Source organism: Schistocerca gregaria, chromosome 7 (assembly GCF_023897955.1).
Source record: "Schistocerca gregaria isolate iqSchGreg1 chromosome 7, iqSchGreg1.2, whole genome shotgun sequence".
Classification (NCBI taxonomy): domain Eukaryota; kingdom Metazoa; phylum Arthropoda; class Insecta; order Orthoptera; family Acrididae; genus Schistocerca; species Schistocerca gregaria.
In genome coordinates, this window is record NC_064926.1 from 157,906,027 (window position 1) to 157,927,468 (window position 21,442).

Below are 21,442 nucleotides of genomic sequence, written 5' to 3' on the forward strand. Positions count from 1 at the left end.
GATTAGAGTGAATAGTAACTTTGAACACATGTGTCAGAGAAGCTATCAACGGAAACTGAGATTACCATCGTGTTGTGTCGTGCTATACGTTTAACGAGTCGCCGTCAACCAAGGCTACGAACCTCCTGTGTTGTACATGCGCTGTCTGCTACAGCTGCCGGAGGGGTGTACATTTTTACAGCCGCCTGGCGAGCTGCGAATTTGAGAGTTGTCAACATTTAAAAAAATGTATATTTGCAGTGTGTCGTAGCAGCTAAACTGACATGGCGTATTCTTCATTTATAAAAAAGTTTCAGGACAGCTTTCGAGATGTCGGACTGGACTGTTCCCTTGTAAGTCACAACGCGAACGAAAATAAGTTTTGCACGTCCGTGACAGACGTTCAATGAAGAAGACTGTAATGGAAAATAACAGGATGACAGTTGCAAAAATTACGGCCCACTAAAATGTCGCACACGCGAACTCTGTCAGCACTGAAACAAGAACAGGGGAGCTCCGTATGTATGGAATTGTAGCGCAGGCTGGAATTCCAAAACGACACAGCAGTGGTGCAAATGGCCGTAACAGGAAAACGTGATACGAAAGCAGTAAAACCTTGGCTTTTGGGGCAGTGGAAGAAAGTGTTTGGTTCAGATGACACTTGTGTCTCACTATTCCCAATTTCTGTCCCCTGAAACATGACGGAGTTTCGGAGATGCTCTGGGTGAACCGATTCTGGTACTCGATGAGCCCCTACGTTACTCTTCCATGTCTCATTAGTGTTACGGATTATATTACTACTTTGGCTGGTCAGGTGCATCCCAGGGTACAGCACACAGAGGTGACAAAAGTCGTTCGGTACCTCAAATTGTGGGTGTCGAACCTCTTTTGGTCCGGAGTAGTATAGTAACACGACCGGCAAGGACTCAACAAATCGTTTGCAGTACTGTCCAGAAATATGGAACCATGGTGCCTCTATAGCCGTCCATAATTGCGAACTGTTGCCGGTGCTGGATTTTGTGCACTAACTGACCTCTCGCTACGTCTCATGGCTCTCAGCCACACTCGAACCCTGCCATCAGCTTTTGCCAAGTGGAATCGGGACTCATCTGACTGGGCCACTGTTTCCGAGGCGTCCACGGCCCAAACGATAGGGTCACGAGTCTAAGAGAGACGCTGCAGGCGAAGTTGTGCTGTTAGCAAAGGCACTCGCATCGGTCGTCAGCTCGTTTCCATAGTTTTGTCGTGCCCCTGTATAAGATAACGTCCATAATAAAGAAAAGTAATGTATCTAATGGCGAAATCAGCAGTGAACATGTTGAGTACGTCTCATAATATGAGTATTTAGGGGTAAACAAGGAAACGATGTGGATTTGGGTGGTCATGATAAATCAGTTTTAGGGAAAGCAAATGGATGGTTTCTGGGAAAGTGCAGCTCATCTGCAAAGGAAAGAGTGAGCTGTTATATTATTCTGCTGTTCGGAGTTCTTATCAATTAAGGCGCGACAACAGACATCTAACGGATTCAGTAAAGCTCTGCTAGGATCGTAAAAGGTCGCTACAGTCCATACGGAAGTGTAAGAGATGTACTGAGGAAAGGTGAATAGGAATCACTGGAAGAAAAATGAAGTTCTACCGAAATCCTGTTGGGTAATTGTAGGTTAACTGTATTCGAAGGATATTTAGCCACCGTTCTTCTGCCAGTATCGAACATCCCGTGAAGGTATAATGAGAATATGGTAATAGGGCGTTTGAGGAGCCAAATATACAGCAATATTTCCCTCGTTCAGTAAGCGAAAACATGTTGTCACATTCCACGTTAAACACTAGGTCCCGTATTCCCCGTTGGACGACTGGGGTATATTAAGGATACGCAATTTGTCCAATTGGAAGACTTGCACCAGACCATTGAGCGGCAAGAAATTAATAAGCAGTCAGTCCTCTAAGAAAATTTCAAAAAATTGTTTTTTTGTTTTGTTTAAAGTGTTCTGTGGGATGTCTACCTTACTCTAATGCTCATCCTAAGCTCTCCAGAAACCACGTTCACAAGTTACGAGGCGATTTGTGAGAAATTGTATCTGAAATTCATTCACAGTGGGCAAAAAATTGTCGACATGTAATTTCAATGACGGCCTAATAGATATTAAAGGGAATTATGAACGCTCTCGGACCAGCCTGTTACAACTTTTTCGTAAAAGCGAACGAAAGTCGTAGCGTGTCGAGCAAGCAGAGCAGCGAATGACAGAAACTGCCAAAGAAGCCTGCAAGACCACGGTGATGTCGAATGAGATAGAGAAGGAACACCTTTTGTGTAAGGAAGGACTTCTATATGGTCCAGTAATAGCTCACTAGAGATATGTACAAAAAAGGAACAAAAAATTTAATCCAAACTTTAAGCGCGTTTTTCTCGATACGGTATTTTTCAGACTGGCGGGAAATATAATCTGGTAACGACACATACGATTTTGATCGGACTTTTTCCAACCCGTCCCACGTCACGTCTTTCAGACGAGTCTCGTTTCAGCCTACAGCATCATGATCGTCGTACCTGGTTGTGGAGACTCCTTGGGGAACGAACGTTTCCAGATGGCATTCATCGTCCTCATATGGGACCATTATCTTGTAACACTACCACAGCAGACATGTCCACGGGAACGCACAATGTTGGTACGTGAGTCCGCCCTCCCCCCCCCCCCCCCTCTCTCCCCCACCAATTCACATAACAGAGCTGTAGCCAGCTTGTTTGCGTCCCATCTTGTAAACTTTGATCCAATTGATTTCTTCTCCATCAGTCGTGAGCTGTATCGCTTGTACAATAAACAGTGCTTTATAATGTGGAAGTGGGTAGGTATAAACATTAGGATGCCAACTAATTTTCTTTTATTGCAAAATTAATAAACCGCAAAACTGCAAAATTAATAAACGGATTTCTAGGCCAGTCTCTAAAATTCTGCGTGGTGTCTGTTTGTTCTATATCATGTCTCCCTACCACTTTCGGGCAACGACGCTCTGAGCGTGTTTTTTAGGGAATTGACTAGTTTGAACCTGGGACCTGTTGCTGGTAAGGAGACGCCAGACCACAGATGACATGTAGAATTCAGAAGAGTTCAGTGAGACTAGCGATGATACAACCAAATACTTAATGATTCCCGGGTTCCCGGGTTCGATTCCCGGGGGGGTCAGCGATTTTCTCTGCCTCGTGATGACTGGGTGTTGTGTGATATCCTTAGGTTAGTTGGGTTTAAGTAGTTCTAAGTTCTAGGGGACTGATGACCATAGATGTTAAGTCCCATAGTGCTCGGAGCCATTTGAACCATTGAACTTAATGATTTCAGCGTCAGCTCCACTGCACTCCCTGTCAAAGAATCTTAATACTAACTAAATTTAGTGGAAGGGGTTCAAGGCTTTCCTATTTTTAGTTAGCTGTTAAAATAACGTCAAAAAAGCAGTTAAGTTTACCATTGGAAATTTTATTCTATTCACAAAACATTGTTTATAAATTGCACTATTGATAAAAGGAAGTGTTTTAATACAGGATGGTAAAAACCAACTGCGTTCAACAAAAATGTGAACGAATATTCCCTGAATGGGTTTCCAAGTTCTACAATGGATCGAAGGATTACCTATGCCATATCAGATCTATAATCTAGATTTAAATTAAGTTTCACAAAAGAGAAAACTATCAAAATGGTCTACAGTGACCCTCAATTATCTTTAATTACTTATCTAACTTGTCGTAAATGTCGTAAATTACAGTGGCTAATGTGGCTTCTCAATAACTATATAACAGAAAAATCATCGTGTTTCAGATTTTTACTTCAAGTTGCAAATGTGACCAGCATGAGCTTTAATTGACGATCGACATTAGTGTTACGCAAGAAGGGGGTGTAACAGATGAGACTTTTGCAGTTCTGAGTGAAGCCTTATGCGCTCAAAAATGCGACATCGCGTGCGTTCGTTACCTTGTCGGTGTTCAGGCAGCGTCAGGGCGGCGCAGCTCCTCACATCTCGCCGTCTCGGAAGCAACTCTCTCCTAACTTTTCCTTAAAACAATTTACCGAAGTTGGTTTAAAAAACTGTCTGGTTGCATTTTCATCTGACCCATCAGGGTCTCATTGTTAACCTTAAGCTCCACCTACAAAAATTCTGTCTATCCAATGAGAAACGTTATACTTTTCGTGGTGGGGCAATGATTTTAAAGTTTGCAACGTAACAGAGACGCGAAAAAGTCTCACGCTAAAACTTGCGGGTTGTGTGGCCCTTTTTGTGTTATCGTAAGATCTATACTGTTCTTCTGGAGGGCTCTAGCTTTTAACATGGGCTGGGGGGTGGACCTAGTAGTTAGCTGGAGATGTGGGTGTCCGTCCTTTATCGTAGGGCCTTCAGCTTAACACGGTTATGGTCTCGGCTTCTCTTCTGGTTTCTCCCCTCGGAACTGCGTCTGTCTCACGGTGGGAAGGTATGACATGCATTTAGGCATTCTTGTGTTAGTCTGTGGTGTTCCATTTGCTCACTCGTTACTCGTATTACTTTGGTTAATTTAATGTCACGATTTATTCGGAGCTATGTGACATACTACTAGATTTGCTTATCATGTCAGGGTTTTCATGGAAGTTGTTGGATTTGCCTGACACCTTACAAGTCTATCACATCATTGATATAATATCGCACAAATATGTTTTCCAAGGCAACTTTAACAATTAATTCCATCTTTGCGCGGAGTTGCACTTCACACAATAGTTCGCGTGTTGCCACCCCGAAAACTGATCATAAGATTGCCTTGGATTAAAACGGCATCGCACAAGTACCTCATGCGAGGCGATAATCCAACAAATTGTTCCGCCTTGTTATGAAACCAGATTTTATAAATAGATTCACGTAATACCTCCTCGGAAACCGATCGTAGACTGGTAGTGAGAGCTCTTAGCAGTCCTTTCACCTGCCCTCTCAGGACGCACTTGTGATTGGTCCATCCTTTCCATCAGAGTAACTAAAATTTGTAATTTACATTTCCCGACGAACTGAGTGATACTAAAATTATTATTAACAAGTTCGCAGTAGAAGTATCGTCATGAGCACAGTTTGGAGCTGTATATTAATATTTCAGCTGCAAATTCAGATAATAAAAGATTAGCTGCTTGGCTCCCAGCATTGTAGGTGAGTCCCCACTGTCTCTCTCTTTTGCTCGCCCGGCCGTTCTCACGCTGTGCGACACTCTGGCGCGTCGTTCGATGAGTCTGCCTTATGCTCCTACTATGCCGTAAAACAAATAAAATAAACGTGGACAGGGATGTGGCATAAACGCCATAACCTGTTAGATGATATGAATAGCCATTGGGTACGCTACACTATCACTTCCGTTTCGCATAGCTGGTTATTTGAAAAGCAGGCAGCATGTTTTTGACGTGTTATGGCCAATGAGTGTGCCCTAGGTCCGATGTCTCCGAAATGTTATCTTTCAACAAGATAACAGCATGTTGCCCTGTTGTTCTGACCTACATTGATACACAGTGTATTTGACTTCTGCCCTGGCCATCAGGTTCACCAGATATGATAACCATTGGAAACATCTTGTCATGAACTGCATAATAGCAACTACTGTCGATGATGTCTGATATAGTTCCGAACCAGACTGGATGGATGCTCCTGCATTTCTCATCACGTTCAGAACGACTCCATACCCAGGTTTTAACCACCAATTCAAACAGGGGGGGGGGGTGTTAATAGTTTAACGTGTGTACCTGTGTATCGGTCTGTGGCATCGTAGCTCCCAAACGAAATGTCTGATTTTAATGCAATATTTTTTTTGTATTGAAAGGTGTTCGATCGGGATCGTTTTTAGCTACGTTCCATGAATGTTTGTTCAGTCGTTGAAATTTCATGACTTAAATTAACTAAAAATGCTTCCGTCACCACCCTCTCTTAATATACACTGCGTGATACATAAAGCTCAAAAAGATCTAAATAAAAGTCTACGAGAACATGCGTTTATCTTTTTGACTAACACTGATGAATTTTGACTTTTGAAGTCGCTCGTTTCAGTACCTATGAAGCAGAAAAAGGAAGATTGTGACTCAACTGTAAAAGATAAACATATGCTCCCGCAGAATCTTTGTAGTTCTAGGTCTACAATTCAGTACTGATTGAAATGAACCACTCAACGAAACATCATCGATATGGACTTTCGCAGCCGAAGTGCCACTCGTGTACCATTGATGACTGCACGACACAAAGCTTACCGCTCGCCTGGGTCCGTCAACGCCGACGCTGGACTGATGATGACTGGAAACATGTTGCCTGGTCGGACGAGCCTCGTTTGAAATTGTGTAGAGCGGATGGACGTGTACGGGTATAGAGAAAACCTCACGAATCCATGGACCCTGCATGTCAGCAGGGTACTGTTCAAGCTGGTAGAGGCTCTTTAATGGTGTGGAGCTTGTGCATTTGGAGTGATATGGGACTCCTGATGCGTCTAGATACGACTCTGACAGGTGAAACGTACGTAAGCATCCTGTCTAATGAGCTGTATCCATTGTGCATTCCGACGAACTTGGACTATTCCAGCAGGACAAAATGACACCCCACACAAGAAAAGTGCTAAAGATTGACACCGGGAAGACTCCTCTGAGTTTAAACACTTCCGCTGGCCACCAAGCTCTCCAGACATAAACACTATTGAGCTTATCTGGGATGCCTTGCAACGTGATTTTCAGAACAGATCTCCATCCAAGAGATCTCAATCCCCTCGTACTCTTGCGGATATATTCTCAGCCCTGTAGGATTCACGGTGTCCATTTTCTCCAGAGCTACTTCAGACATTTTCGAGTCCATGCCAAGTCGTGATGCGTCACTTCTGCGTGTTCGCAGAGGCCCTACACGATTTTAATCAGGTGTACCGTTTTCTTTAGCCAGTCAGTGTATAAAGGTTAAAAGGCATGAAATAACACCGACGCTAAGATTCCTGACACAAGAAAACCTCTGAAAAGTAAATAAAACAAAAACAAAATGTATCTAAAATAATAGAGTACAGTACGAAATTTAAGTACAAGTAGGTACCTAGGTAACGTAGGTAAATATCAAAATAACAATATAAGACTTAATTAATGTACTCCGAAAAATTCGCGGTGTAGACACAACCGTGAGCGACGCCCGCCCTCACGCGACTGCCCGATCGGGTCGCCGCACTTGCTGACGCCCCCGGCGCCGCTTACCGCGCACCGTGGGACTGCCGGTGGCTGTTTAATGAAGCGTGAGTTAGCACGCTATTATCGAGCCACTGCAGGACACAGACCCCGTAAGACAGATTACAGCATGAAACTGAGTTCGTATTTAATTACGTTTAAATGCGATGTCAAATAAACAGGTAACTCTATTCCTTAACATGGTTAGACTAATTAAAGATGTATTGGTTTTCATTTTCATACAATAAATACTTATAACTTCAACAGCTATTTTGTGGTGTGGATGCAGGACGCGCAGGACTCGAAGAAATGAGATGACGTGAACCACATCTACATCTACATGACTACTCTGCAATTCACATTTAAGTGCTTGGCAGAGGGTTCATCGAACTACAATCATACTATGTCTCTACCATTCCACTCCCGAACAGCGCGCGGGAAAAACGAACACCTAAACCTTTCTGTTCGAGCTCTGATTTCTCTTATTTTGATAAATCATTCCTACCCCTGTAGGTTGGGCTCAACAAAATATTTTCGCATTCGGAAGAGAAAGTTGGTGACTGAAATTTCGCAAATAGATCTCGCCGCGACGAAAACCGTCTTTGCTTTAATGACTTCCAACCCAACTCGCGTATCATATCTGCCACACTCTCTCCCCTATTACGTGATAATACAAAACGAGCTGCCCTTTTTTGCACCCTTTCGATGTCCTCCGTCAATCCCACCTGGTAAGGATCCCACACCGCGCAGCAATATTCTAACAGAGGACGAACGAGTGTAGTGTAAGCTGTCTCTTTCGTGGTCTTGTTGCATCTTCTAAGTGTCCTGCCAATGAAACGCAACCTTTGGCTCGCCTTCCCCACAATATTATCTGATAATAAGTTGTTCGTAATTTTAACACCCAGGTACTTAGTTGAATTGACAGCCTTGAGAACTGTACTATTTATCGAGTAATCAAATTCCAACGGATTTTTTTTTTGGAACTCATGTGGATCACCTCACACTTTTCGTTGTTTAGCGTCAACTGCCACCTACCAAAACATACAGCAATCTTTTTCTAAATCGCTTTGCAACTGATACTGGTCTTCGGATGACCTTACTAGACGGTAAATTACAGCATCATCTGCTAACAACCTAAGAGAACTGCTCATGTGCCATTCTTGGTTGGGAGGACTCATTGGGGATCTTGGCTGTTGGGTTGCAAATCTTATTCCAGGCCACGTCATATTGGGCGACTTGGGCGTCAGTGATCATGAAAGCATGATGAGAACAGCAAAACACCCTGTGGACGAGCAATGTCCAAGCAAACCGGAACAGAGCCCGGGCTTTCTGCATTGTAGGCAAACACGTTACCACTTAGCTAAGCAGGCGAACAGGACAGGACGAGATGACGCCAACCAGAAGATGTTTATACCCAGCAATAAAGTAAGTATGTTGCTCTAGAAAAAATAACTTTTGTTATCTTTTTTCTTATTATTTGCTTAGCGGGCCCCTGACGCGACGACGCTTGGATCAAAATACTAATAATTATATAGGGTGTTGCAAAAACGAGTTTAGAACTTTTAAAATCCTTATAAATTTAAAGAAAGGAGATATAGAGCTGGGTTTAGTGTTATTTTGTAGGGAAACACATCACGTTATTTTTACTTTAAGCTAAAGATGTTGTATGTGGCTTCTGTTGGTTAGACTGCACAACTCACATCGGAAGTCAATTTCTTCTCAAACTCGCTGTAGCATTGCAGTTGTAACTTGCTCAGTGGCGGCGTAAATTCCTGCTCTAAGCTCAGGTAGAGAAGTCGGCACAGGAGACACAAACACGATATCCTTGATGAAACCCCGTAAAAATAATAGAGCCGCGTCAGGTCTGGGGAATGTGAGGGCCATGCAGTTTGCGCATCACGGCCAATCCATTGAACTGGAAAGCGGTCACTGAGAAAATCTAGGACGTCAGGCATGTAGTCGGGTGGCGCACCATGTTGCATGAAGTAATCATTTAGTTCTTGGTCATCCTCATCGATCTGTGATATCAAAAATTTTTTTAACTTATCCAGATACACTATCTTGTTGATAATTCCCTCAGGGGCTGTGGCTTTGTTCTTATTCATTACAAAAAACACGTTCAATTTAGGGCTATCAGGAACAGGTGCATTGTTTGGTGTGAATTTTTACTGCCCAAAATCTTACACTTATGTGTGTCAACCTTGCCACAGGTGAAAAATCAACTCAGCAGAAAAAATCAAGATAGGTTCATCCTTACATAATAGCGCCCCGGATCGATTACGTAGAGCTGTTGACAAAATGTTGTATCACCCGCTCAATGACGTCGTCAGATGTGCTTGGACGACCTGATGATTTGCCATGTCTTACCGAGCATCCTGTTTCTACAAAACATTTATGCCACTGATAAAATGTAGGCCTTTTAGGAGGATCTTCAGCGTTCTTGGTACGGAAATTAGTCTGAACTATTGTCGCCGACTTCGATTATTCTTCAAAACAAAACACACAGCTAGCATGCTGGGCTCCAGTGAAGGCAGCCATCCTTAACCCTATTGCCACCAGCGGTCTTTACAGTGCGATTCGGCAATACCGAACTACGCAAGACAAAACGTGATGTATCTCCCTACAAATTGACACTACAGTCACCTCTGTAGGTACTATGAATTAATTTGTATGAATTTTCAACGTTGTAGTAAAGTTCTTTTTGAAACACCGTGTATTAAACTTCAAGGGACGGTACATATTTGTTTTACTTTTTAGAATTTATTGTGTCAGGTTTTTTAAATATTTAATTTAAGTCTTATGAGAGCCACAGATGTTGGTGCCAGATGTTGCAGACCTATGTAATAATACCCCGTCATCAACACACCCGAATAAACCAAAAAATTATTATTCTTGCTACTATACTACACTACTGGCCAATAAAATTGCTACACCACGAAGATGACGTGTTACAGACGCGAAATTTAACCGACAGGAAGATGCTGTTATATGCAAATTATTAGCATTTCAGAGCATTCACACAAGGTTGGCGCCGGTGGCGACACATACAACGTGCTGGCATGAGGAAAGTTTGCAATTCATTTCTCATACACAAACAGCAGTTGACCGGCGTTGCCTGGTGAAACGTTGTTGTGATGCCTGGTGTAAGGAGGAGAAATGCGTACCATCACGTTTCCGACTTTGATAAAGGTCGTATTGTAGCCTATCGCCATTGTGGTTTATCGTATCGCTTCACGGTTGCCCGCGTTGGTCGAGTTGCAATGACTGTTAGCAGAATATCGAATCGGTGGGTTCAGGAGGATAATACGGAACGCCGTGCTGGATCCCAGAGGCCTCGTATCACTAGCAGTCGAGATGAATGCCATCTTATCCGCATGGCTGTAACGGATCGTGCAGCCACGTCTCGATCCCTGAGTCAACAGACGGGAACGTTTGCAAGACAACAACCATCTACACGAACAGTTCGACGACGTTTGCAGCAGCATGGGCTGTTTAAAGCATCATGATGGTCGCATCCGTGTTTGGCGACATCGCGGTGAACGCACATTGGACGGGTGTATTCGTCATCGCCATACTGGTGTATCACCCGGCGTGATGGTATGGGGTGCCATTGGTTACACGTCTCGGTCACCTCTTGTTCGCACTGACGGCATTGTGAACAGTGTACGTTACATTTCAGATGTATTACAACCCGAGGCTGTACCCTTCATTCGATCCCTGCGAAACCCTACGTTTCAGCAGGATAACGCACGATCGGGCCTATCTGGATACAGAAAATGTTCAACTGCTGCCTTGGCCAGTTCATTCTCCAGATCTCTCAGCAATTGAAAACGTCTGGTCAATGATCGTCGAGCAACTGGCTCGTCACAATACGCCAGTCACTACTCTTGCTGAACTGTGGTATCGACCTGACGCTGCATGGGATGCTGTACCTGTATACGACATCCAAGCTCTGTTTGACTCAATGCCCAGGCGTATCAAGGCCGTTATTACGGCCAGAGCTGGTTGTTCTGGGTACTGATTTCTCAGGATCTATGCGCCCAAACTGCGTGAAAATGTAATCACATGTCAGTTCTAGTATAATATATTTGTCCAATGAATTCCCGTTTATCATCTGCATTTTTTCTTGGTATAGCAGTTTTAATGGCCAGTAGTGTGTACAAGACAACAAGTAAAGTTTCATAATTTGCTGTCCACCTTGATGTTTCAATTTCACTGCCCAGCATTGTACAAGACGTACCAAACCACCGCTGGAGTTTAGCTCTTTTATAGATGTGGGAACAGTCCGCAAAGACGGCGTGTGACAACAGCTTTCTCTGGAAGCCTTTGTAACCAACAATCAAAAGAGGCAGCAGCAGAGGGAAGTGCGTCAGCACGAACTGCAGCCCCCGGAGACGGAGTGAGCAGCCGTCGTCGACAAGTAGGGCGCGCCGCGCCGCGTCCCGGTTTAGGGCCGGGAAAAGGCCTACCACGAGGAGAGCGTGGCGTGCCCCGGGCGCTCGTAAAGGGACCGCCCCCCGTATCGCGGGGGGACTGTTTTACGAGAACACCGTGGCGTTCAGCTCCCGCACGGGGGTAATGGCCTCGATGGCCACCGCAAGCCTAGCCGGCCCCATCTGGCAGAGACGCACGTGACGTCAGCAGCAACAGGCGCCGTGCGCCGTCTGCTTCCCTTTCCCTGGGGCCCCCCTTCTGAGTTCCACTGCAGATGACTGTGTCCTCAGCCCTCCATCGGTCTCCCTCAGCCCCGACCCCCCCCCCCCCCCCCCTTCTGCATCGCTCTCGCGAGTAACCGATTTCTCCGCTTCCTCACTCCAAATCAAAACAGCGCTCATACGAACAAGTGGGAGGAACAGTGTCATGTGGGCCATGAGTAGGGTTGTCATCCTTTCGCGATACATAGGGACCGTCACCGTCATGGACCTTCTTGTCCCATCATCCCGAAAAGCCTGACTTTTGCAAAATACTGCTATGGGCTTGGCTCAAGTACTGAAGCAACGCCATCTGTTAGCGCAACATACAATTGCAGCATCTGTTAGTTTTATTTATGTCGCAAGTTCGTGCTGTCAAGGTCATCTCGTGGATGGCGTTGGTTCAAATGGTTCAAATGGCTCTGAGCACTATCGGACTTAACTTCGGAGGTCATCAGTCATCTAGAACTTGGAACTACTTAAACCTAATTAACCTAAGGACATCACACACATCCACGCCCGAGGAAGGATTCGAACCTGCGACCGTAGCGGTCGCGCGGTTGTAGACTGTAGCGCCCAGAAGGATGGCGTTGCATGTTGCGAATCTTTTATCGACGATGCAAACGCATTCGACATCTAGCGCCATCATTCGTGAAAATACCAAACTTCTCCAGTAGCAGAGGACTGGAACTATTTTTTACTCCATTTCTACACCCCGATCTCAGAGAGTGCTAGGTGGACATGGCAAACCTAGTCACAACGCTTCATTTATCACGTTTTAGTGAAGACGTTTGTCTTGTAACATTTTTGTAAATTTCTAGATCTGTCAGCTACCTTTTAGAGAGGAAAACTGCAGAACTGGCAATTAATTCTGCGCTGATTGTCATTAACGTTGCAGCGCCTTGTAGGATAGCAAATTACTAAATTTTAGTCTGCACAGCATACAGTGCCTTATGCACAGTGACCAGTTTTCATCCAGAGTGCTGGACGAGTTCATTCTTCTGTTCGAAGGGGAGGCCGACAGTGTCTTACACCTTTGGGTGGTGGACGTCCGCTACCTGTCTCAAACGATTTTACACACACTATTCGGCAAAATAATAGTATCTGCTGCTCTTGTAGTTTTTATGTTAGCGTCTTCATGATGTGACATTCATTTCGTTAATGGTCACAGTTATTGTATATCTGCTTGTGAGTAAGACACTGTGCGAAATTTGAAAAAAGTTGTCAATGAAAATATGGGCAGCTTTGATTTTGCGTTCGGAACATGTTACATAATATGTTGCTAAGTTTGAAATTTAGCCACGGTAACATACTGAATTTTTCTTTATACTTGGGCGCAGATCTCTATCTGCCACCAATCTCGAGAAGGGTGAATTGATGTAGCACACTCATTTGTGGTATCGCACGCCAGGTATGAAGTCAGAGTGAAAAATCCACAACATTCCTCGTATTTCACAAACGGTGTGAGATATAGAAATGAGATTTTAGCAAATGATAGCACACAAATTTTGTCGTGTGGCCATTTAACTTGCAGATTTTTTTTTATTTATTCATGTCAGAAGCATACTATATGTATGCTTGCTTACATACGGTCACCTCTACATGATGGTCCATTGATAGTGACCGGTCAAATATCTCACTAAGTAAGTAAGCATCAAACGAAAAAACTGCAAAGAACGCAACTGGTCTAGCTTGAAGGGGGAAACCGGATGGTGCTATGGTCGGCACGCTAGATGGCTCTGCCATAGGTCAAACGGATATCAACTGCGTTTCTTAAAATAGGAACCACCATTTGTAGTACATATTCGTGTAGTACGTAAAGAAATATGAATGTTTTAGTTGGACCACTTTTTTCGCTCTGTCATAGATCGCGCTATAAAGTCACGAACATATGGCTCATAATTTTAGATGAACAATTGGTAACAGGTACATTTTTTTAAAATTAAAATACAGAACGTAGGTACGTTTGAACATTTTATTTCGCTGTGGCGCTGTAATAGTCACAACGTGTAAGTACGCGGTATAGAGCATCATTCCGCCAGTGCGGACGGTATTGGCTTCCTGATACATTACCCGTGTTAAAATGGACAATTTGCCAATTGCGGAAAAGGTCGAGATCGTGTTGATGTATGGCTATTGTGATCAAAACGCCCAACGGGCGTGTGCTATGTATGCTGCTCGGTATCCTGGACGACATCATCCAAGTGTCCGGACCTTTCGCCGGATAGTTACGTTAGCTAAGGAAACAGGAAGTGTTCAGCCACATGTGGAACATCAACCACGATCTGCAACAAATGATGATGCCAAAATAGGTGTTTTAGCTGCTGCCGGGCCTAATCCGCACATCAGTAGCAGACAAATTGGCGCGAGAATCGGGAATCTCATAAACGTCGGTGTTGAGAATGCTACATCAACATCGATTGCACCCGTACCATATTTCTATGCACCAGGAATTGCATGGCGCCGACTTTGAACGTCGTGTAAAGTTCCTCCACTGGGCACAAGAGAAATTACGGGACTATGACAGACTTTTTGCACGCGTTCTATTTAGAGACGAAGCGTCATTCACCAACAGTGGTAACGTAAACCGGCATAATATTCACTATTGGGCAACGGAAAGTCCACGATGGCCGTGACAAGTGGAACATCAGCGACTTTGGCATGTTAATGTATGGTGCAGCACTGTGGGAGGAAGGATAATTGGCCCCTATTTTATCGATGGCAATCTAAATGGTGCAATGTATGCTGATTTCCTACGTAATGTCCTACCGATGTTACTACTAGATGTTTCACTGCAGGACAGAATGGCGATGTACTTCCAGCATGATGGATGTCCGGCACACAGCTCGCGATATTGAGTAGTATATTTCATGACAAGTGCATTGGTCGTCGAAGCACCGTACCATGGCCCGCACGTTCAACGGATCTGACGTCCCCGGATTTCTTTCTGTGGGCAAAGTTGAAGGATATTTGCTATCGCGATCCGCCGACATCGCCTGACAACTTGCGTTAGCGCATTGTCGATGCATGTGCGAACATTACGGAAGGCGAACTACTCGCTGTTGAGAGGAATGTCGTTACACGTATTGCCAAATGCATTGAGGATGACGGACATCATTTTGAGTGTTGTGGTTGGCAGGAGAGCCAACACCGTATTACTAAAAGGAGGCCGAAATGCACGCGTCTCAGCTCACGCAGGCTGGCGTGAGGTCTGGAACATGACAAGGGAATTAGAATTGAGAAAAACGGACGTAGCTGGTGGAATACTTAACTTTAAGCCATTAATGAAGAACGTCGCTCTTTATGGTACATGATTCGCAATATCAATAGTACGGATACTGGCGCCTTGCTAGGTCGTAGCAAGTAACGTAGCTGAAGTCTATGCTAACTATCGTGTCGGCAAATGAGAGCGTAGAAGCCAGTGAATCATCGCTAGCAAAGTCGTCTGTACAACTGGGGCGAGTGCTAGGAAGTCTCTCTAGACCTGGCGTGTGGCGGCGCTCGGTCTGCAATCACTGATAGTGGCGACACGCGGGTCCGACGTATACTACCGGACCGCGGCCGATTTAAAGGTTACCACCTAGCAAGTGTGGTGTCTGGCGGTGACACCACATTGAGCATTTATTGCATTAACCCTATCATTACCAACGGGGGGGCCTCGTAGGCCGACTGATTCAGTTTTTCTATGTTGTATCCACACCCTTTGATATATGAACTTGAAAGCAAAAGTAATTGTTCGTTATTGAATGTACTATTGAGTCATTACAGAATTTCGGAATAAAAATGTAATTAAAATTCATTTACTTGATTTAATTCTCTGTGGGCCTTAGAAGCCCACCCGTTGGTAATAGCAAGGAAAGATTTACGAGGTTGAGTCTTTCGTTTCAAATTCTTACCGTGAAACGAATTTTGGCATTGTTGCCTTCAGACATATTATTATGAAGCGGACCATTGTTATTTTCAGTGTTTCTGCTGCTGTTGAACCAGCAACATGAGTAGACAACGTTTACGTGATAGTTCCATTGAAAGAGTGCTAGAAGAAGTTTTGAACGAATCAGATTTAGAGGAAAGTGAAGTGGATGATGATGTGGAAGAAATTAGAACTGATTCATCGTCTGAGAATGAAGATGAGGTTGTAGCCAATCCACCAGATGATAATGATACGGAATGTGATAAATTCATTGCAAAAAGTGGACGAGATTATATTACGAAGCCATCTCGACAATATCGGCGTTCTGTACAAAATATAGTGCGAGAAAGAATGGGGCTAGGACAACAAGGAAGAATTGCGTCTCCGAAAGAGGCTATAGAGCTCTTTTTTACACCTTAAATTATGAATCTAATAAAAGTACACTCAAATGAAGAGGCTTCTCGACTAGGTATTCAGCACACAGATGAAGATGAGTTATTTTGTTATATAGGACTCTTGCTAATCATGGGTTCAAATCATGACAATAAGATACCTGTCCAAGATTTATGGTCTTTGCTTCAGGGCCGACAAGTGTACTATGGATCAATGAGTCGGACCCGATTTTTCGAATTGACTAAAATATTGAGGTTTGATGATAAGAACACAAGAGAAATTCGTCGCCAGACTGACGAGTTTGCTCCAATGAGGGAAATTTTTGAAAGCTTCAATTCTTCACTTCCATTGTATTTCATTCCTGGTCTACATACAACAGTGGATGAGATGTTGTCTTTCTTCCGTGGTCGCTGTCCATTCAAGGTGTTTCTAAAAGAAAAACCTGGAAAATACGGCATTCTAATTCGAATGCTGTCTGATTCTGAGACTAGATATGTGATCAGCATGGACATCTATACAGGCAAGTCAGGAAATACACAGCATTCAAATGGACCGATGGAAATTGTAAAGAGACTAATAAAACCTATTGAAAAATCAGGCCGTAATGTTACCACAGATCGGTACTATACTTCAGTGGAGCTTGCTGAGACTCTATGGAATGATTTTCACCTCACACTTGTTGGCACCCTACAGTCTAACAGACGACACATACCTGAAGAGCTGAAGACTACAACTGGCCGCAGTTTACACTCTTCCATCTTTGCTTATACAGACCCTCAGACACAGAGGCCACCAGTTACTCTTGCATCAACGCTAGTCCGCGAGAAGCCAAAGCGACTGCTGTTGATGCTTTCAACTTATCACTCAGAAGGGGTGTTGAATGAAGACTCAAAAAAGACTAACATAAATCTTTTTTATAATTCTACAAAGGGAGGCGTGGACACCATAGACCAGATGGCAAGACACTACAGCACAAAGAGAGGAACAAGAAGATGGCCTTTGTCCCTCTTCTACACACTCATTGACATAGCAGCAATAAATGCATATTCACTCTTCCTCCTCAACTTTCCGAATTGGAAAAAGAATTTGCTTAACCGCAGAAGGGTTTTTATCACTAACTTAGGTCTCGAACTAATAAGATCTCAAGTAGATAAACGGGCACAAAATTTGTATGGACTTCAGAAGCCAGTAATAATGGTAATGGAAAGCATCACACAACGGAAGCTCAGCTGCTCTGTAGAACCATCATCCTCAACAGCAGAACCAGGAACACGTGGACGGTGCCACCTACGCTGCCAAGAAGCTGCATCTAAAAAGATCAAGTACAACAAGCTGGGAAAGTCAACTGTTACCTGCTCTCAGTGCCACAAACACTGCAGGAGGACAGTGTTGTGTGAAAAATGCGTTGCAGAATGAGACAGTAAATTTTGTTTGCTTCATGTAGTGTATCGAATTAAAAAAGTCGTTTTTATAAGAAAACACTATTTTGAAACATTACTCCAAAAAATATATAAACTGAATCTCGTGATTTGTTCATTTTATTCTTATTATAATAACATCTTTTATTATCCAGTATACAAAAACAATGTCTAAGCATTTTGAATTGTTATTAGAGGTATCAGAAGTAAATAAACTTGATTTATGATAAAATAAATTGTGGTATTCTTTATGGGCCTTTGAGGCCCCCCCCCCCCCCCCCCCCGTTGGTATTACATGTAACAAAAAATACGTTGGTAATGCTAGGGTTAACATGTTATTTACAGGTAATCACGCTGTAACAGCATGCGTTCTCAGAAATGATAAGTTCACAAAGGTACATGTATCACATTGGAACAACCGAAATAAAATGTTGAAACGTACCTACGTTCTGTATTTTAATTTTAAAAAATCTACCTGTTACCAACTGTTCATCTAAAATTATGAGCCATATGTTTGTGACTTTATAGCGCGATCTATCACAAGGCGAAAAAAGTGGTTCAACTAAAACATTCATATTTCTTTACATACTACACAAATATGTAATAAAAATGGGGGTTCCTATTAAAAAAAACCGCAGGTGATATCCGTTTCACCTATGGGAGCTCCATGTAGCGGGCCAACCAGAGCACCATCTGGTTTCCCCCTTCAAGCTAGACAAGTTTCGTTCATTGTAGTTTTTTCGTTTGACGCTTATTTCGTGAGATATTTGGCACGGTCACAATCAATAGACCACACTGTATATGTAAAAAGGTTACTAAAAATGAAATTAAGAAGAGAAAAGCATGGCCAAATCAACATTCACATAACATTTCTCCAAAACTGACCCACATCTCACACGTTGGGCATCCTCACTGATAAGCAATAGATGTTCAGAGCATGAAAATGGGCAGAGACGGCATTGAAACATAAGGCTGGCTGTTTGTTCTTGGGCACATTCGCATTGATGTCCTGTGATGTGAAGCACCTCTAGCTGGCACTAGTTCTTATTCCGTTCATGGTCCAGCCCCCGTAGCTGAGTGGTCAGCGTGAAGGAATTTCAATCCTAAGGACCCGGGTTCGATTCCCGGCTGGGTCAGAGATTTTCTCCGCTCAGGGACTGGGTGTTGTCCCAATCATAATCATTTCATCCCCATAGACGCGCAGGTCGCCGAAGTGGCGTCAACTCGAAAGACCTGCACCAGACGAACGGTCTACGCGACGGGAGGCCCCAGCTACACGCCAATTCATTTCATTTCATTTATTCCTTTCAGGGACCTCCAGAGCACCATCTGGTTTGCCCCTTCAAGCTAGACAAGTTTCGTTCATTGTAGTTTCTTCGTTTGACGCTTATTTCGTGAGATATAGTAGCTAGGCGGAAAATGTTCATGTTTATCTCCATCCAGTCTTGGTGCTTAGATTTCTGCGATGAAGGATTTGCCTTATGTGGAGGTACTTCCAAAGGCTTTGATATCTAGATGAAACTTTTCCCTGATTTCAGCCTAGGAAGAGACTGTTGCTGGCCAAACAGTGGGTTCTCGAACTTATTTCGCTCTTAATCAGCACTGACTTCTTGATGAATACTTGAATGTGGTGAAAGCTGTGTCTCTCTGAGCATGTGTGTGTGTGTGTGTGTGTGTGTGTGTGTGTGTGTGTGTGTGTGTATGTGCGTAACAAAGCATTGACCACTTTTATAAATAGTGTCACATATGCCCCGAGAGTTTGAAGATGTATAAAATGTAATTTTCTAATGCCCAAGAGAACATAATAAGACAATCAAACTGGAAAATAAGGAAATAAATTGTCACAAAGCAAGAACTTTCACAAATTCAGGGCAACCAAAATATCTAAGGACCTGCATATCTAAAATGCATAAGTAGCACACAAGTGAATGGGTTTGTGAATACAGCATGCAACTCCGATCACGTGTTTGCTTTCTGCTTATAGCTTCCAGCTGTGTCCTGTTGTGTTCATATAAATGCAGAACGTAGAAAATAGTTATCAATGAGGTCAATTGCAACCCTAATTGGCTTCATACATAACACTGTATTATATGAATGAGACAACACAATACGATGTATGTGTTCAGGCGTAAATTCAAGCGCCGGCACGCCGGTCGGGAACGGTAGAGCAGGGAGGGCTGTGAAGAAGACGTCAGCCAATTGCACGCGGGCCGACCCCTCTCTAGGACAACCCGACGGCAGCGCCCTCGACACGAAGAGGCGGTCTGGCCGTCTGGCCACGGTCCAGTTGAACACTAACAGTTCGGTGACTTCCACAGCGGCATGAAGAATAGGCCCTTGTACAGCAGCGACTTAGGCCCATTTGCTTGCGACACACTATTGTAAATTCTCGAAGTCAAGTATTGTCATTTAATTTTCTGTAATAAAACTCACTAATCCGATTTGATTGTATTGTTGTCAAGCGATCCGAGAAGCAGTTTTCATAGCCAGCCCATATTTGATGAGTAGGCAGGACACAATAGGCTGATAGCAGCCCAGCATACGACGACCAAACTTTTTCTTAAGAATTGAAATTTAATTACCATACAGAGAGATTTTACTTACTATCAACATATTTTGTAAAAATGAATATATGTTCCACATCCACTCCTGATCCATTGGACCGATTTGAACCAAAATTTTGCCCTCCGGTTCTCGGCGCTACAGTCTGGAACCGCGCGACCGCTACGGTCGCAGGTTCGAATCTTGTCCCGGGCATGGGTGTGTGGGATGTCCTTAGGTTAGTTAGATTTAAGTAGTTCTAAGCTCTAGAGGATTGTTGATCTCAGATGTTAAGTCCCATAGTGCTCAGAACCATCCGAACAAGTTTTTTGAAACAACTTTGTAGACGTATCACTTGTCTGTCGGAAATTGCTGTGGAGGTAAGAACCACCCACACATCAAAGGGGTGGAGGTGAAAAAAATGTGTAGTTCACGACACGCGAATCTGCAAACTGTAGTCATCCAGTATTTGAGAAAGAGAGCACTTTGTGGCTTGGAACAAACTTGACAGAAAATGTAAAACCTTTATCAACCGCTTTTGTCCCTGACAACGGCCATAAAATGTAAAATGAAATGTGTTTATCGTTTTTCGCTGTTCAAGCAGTGAAACTACCGATTAAAGCACGACGTAGATTATTACTTCATTACTGGTTGGTTGGTTTGTGGGATTACAGGGACCAGACTGCTACGGTCATCGGTCCCTTTTTCCAAATACTAAAAACACCCACAGAGAATAAAATCGATCAACAGACTATAAGACAGACGACACAGAACAAGAGAAACTTAGACAAAGACCAGACAAGACGAACTAAAATCACACAGAGTGTGACGGTGGTTGGCCTACCATAGAAACAAAGAAGGAAAAGCCAACCACCGAGGAACACATAAAAAGAATCAGACCAAAATCGTAGGCCGTAGGCCAGAAACAACACAAAAACACCCACACTTACATTAAGCGATAAAAGCCCCCTGCCCGAATAAAACGGAAAACTAAGTCCGCTATGGCAGAGTCGTCAGTTAAAAGAGCAGGGAGCGTATCAGGCAGCGCAAAGATCTGCCTGAGCACAATTAAAGGGCGCACTCCAACAGAATATGGACCACCGTCAAGGCCGCCCCACAACGACAAAGAGGTGGGTCCTCCCGACGCAGTAAATAACTGTGTGTCAGTCGGGTGTGGCCAATGCAGAGCCGTCGAAGGACGACTGAGTCCCTGCGGTTGGCTCGCATGGGTGACCGCCACACAGTCGTCGTCTCCTTTATGGCACGGAGTTTATTGGGCGTGGTCCGATCGCGCCATTCAGTGTCCCAAAGCGCAAAAAAATTTCGGTG

The 21,442-nt window shown here is 43.8% G+C and overlaps 1 protein-coding gene across 1 annotated transcript in view; it reads right to left on the bottom strand.

The window, feature by feature from the left end:
• LOC126281908 (uncharacterized) overlaps positions 1-21,442 on the bottom strand; it is a 1,469,616-nt gene that overhangs the window by 722,272 nt on the left and 725,902 nt on the right. The window lies entirely within an intron of this gene.